Below are 2,522 nucleotides of genomic sequence, written 5' to 3'. Positions count from 1 at the left end.
GAGTACTGCTTAAATTTTAACTGCGGGTGTTAGATCCTAGCTCTCAATTTCAGGTGATTTGGCTCCCAGTTACATCCTCAGCTGAGGCACCAGGAAGAGCTGCAGCATGGAGTGCATAGGGAGCCAGAACACCTGGAGGCACCAGGGGCCAGACCTGCAGTATGATTTCACCATAGGCCTTAAGTGCCGGGTTCAGTGTGGGAATGAATCAGCAGAGCTTGCTTTCATTAGCACTGAATTGCTTAAGTCAGCTAAATCTTCAGCTGTGCTTTCTAAGCATTGCTTACCAGTCTCTGCACCTCGACTGGTTTTTCAACTTTCATGCTGTGGTAATCCTTAGTTTTGGTTTATCGTCTGTAATCTTAAAAGAATTTAATTGCATAGATTTTTAGTTCTACTGAAAGGCAGAGATTTTGAACAGCTATATTAAGATAAATACACATAGACATAAAACCCTAAGCATATTCTTCATTTATTTTTAAATTCAATACTTAATGTTTACAGAAGAGGTAAAAGATAAACACCACTCAACCCAGGCACAGAGAGAAAAAGCAGTTTTTACAGACTTCCCTCCCCCCTCCTTTTTTTTCATACAGATACTTAAACTGGGCCACTGCTACAGAGTAGAGGAAAAACAGAAGGGCCTGGACAGGTGAAGAACAATGAAGTCCAAAGACAGGGTAGCTCTGGGGTAAGAAAAATTTGTATTATCCAGTGGCAGAGCAAATGCCTTAAGTTTGCTAAAGTAATGCACAAGGAAGGACATAACTAGAAACAGTTCAAGTAGATAGATTATAAATCTCAACTTCAAGTACCTATATCTCAAAAGACTACTGTGATATTTAATGAGTGTTTTAGTCACAGAGTCACAGAATGGCTGAGGTTGGAAGGGACGTCTAGAGATCATCTGGTCAAAAATTTTAGGCTTTTTTTGGATTTAAAGTGAAATTGTAAAATGCTCTGTACTACCCGGTGTAGGAAGTCTTGAGTAATGGTTCAGCCTGAACAAGAATAAAATGATGAGAAAATTAGTTCCTTTTTCAATCTGAAGCAAAACTCATAAAACCCTCCAGTGATATTCTTCTGGTCCTCCTCTGTACTCTGTTAAGGTATAACATGAGTTTTGGTGCAACCAGGTTTAATCTCGGCACTATCTGGGAAAAAATAACAAGTGCCCAAGCTCACATTTGAGTAAAATGTATAAGGATAATTCAGGTGATGGTAACATTTAAACATTGTTTGTCCTTCATTACATAAAAATCATAAGACTGCAGGGTTATTTTGAGCAGCCATAACTTAGAACAAAACAACTTTAAAAAATATGTATCTAAGTTTCAGAAGACCTGAGATTCAATAACCTTTGCCTAATTAAAAGTTGACTACAAGAGAGGTAGTAATGGATGCTTGAAAGGATATGGATTTGTTTCCTAAAATATAGCACTATTAGCTTGATTTATTATTAAAAGCAGCACCCCAGGGAGCACTGGAAGCAAAACTGACCCTAAACTAAGGGTCATTCCTTGCAGTAATGGCAGTTTGTGGTCATTATTGTCAAAATCCAGATGACTAGCCCATAACAAGCTTCAAATCCAGTTGTGGGTTTTTACATAAGAACTACAAAACTGTTAAAACTTTATATGTTTGAGATAAGGAAAGTTGAAAGGTATTAAACATACAGAAAAAAAAGGGATAATATTAAAAGCTGAATAGTATCTTAAGTGACAGACAAAAGAAGAGCTAATAGCAATCTTTAGGCAAAAGAACCTGAGTAAAGCAGTGACTCTCTTTATGCTATGAATATAACTAAAAAATAAATTATTCAAACCAGATATTTTGCATATTCAAACTGAACACATACTTTTTCAGGTCAATAGCAATATGTTTATAAGAATATCTTAGTGCACTGTACTATTGAGAACAAGGCTTCTGTATTTCATACCGCTAAAATATTGGAACCACTTCTTTCAAGCTTTGTACTATGAAAATTAAAGATTCTGCTATATGAGCACCAAAAATTTCTAACAGTCAGTGAGGCCAATAGGCAGGGTTGACTCACAACTTTGGACAAATTTGTTAACAGAATTGAGTAGTACCAGTAGCACTGTTTCAACAAGGTTTTTAGAAGTGCACAAGTAGTACAAAATCTGGCCCTAGTTGAGCACTGCAGACTTTTCACCAGATAATTGAAGTGCTAGAATGAAGCCTTCCAACATCTGTCTACAACTATGTTTTGGATGGATAAATATACCTTGTACATATTGCATCTCCCTGACTCCGGCTAACTGTAGTGAGGCCTGGATGATCTGAAGGCTGCCCCTGTCTCCCAGAGCCCCTGTACCTGGGCTAGCACTAATTATTTGCTTTTTGTGCATTAATTACTAATTCCTGCTCTAAGATCCTAAATTCCCCTGTGTATTAGGTTGGATGCCGCGTTGGCTGATCGTAGGCACAGGGACTGCATGCCTTCCAGTTAAACAGTGTAACATTGGACTGCCAGGCCTCTATGTTCTCTGCTACCCCAG

Source organism: Tinamus guttatus, unplaced genomic scaffold (genome assembly GCF_059628265.1).
Source record: "Tinamus guttatus ecotype Peru unplaced genomic scaffold, ASM5962826v1 Tinamus_guttatus_pri_ptg000240l, whole genome shotgun sequence".
NCBI lineage: Eukaryota > Metazoa > Chordata > Aves > Tinamiformes > Tinamidae > Tinamus > Tinamus guttatus.
This window is presented reverse-complemented; position numbering follows the sequence as displayed.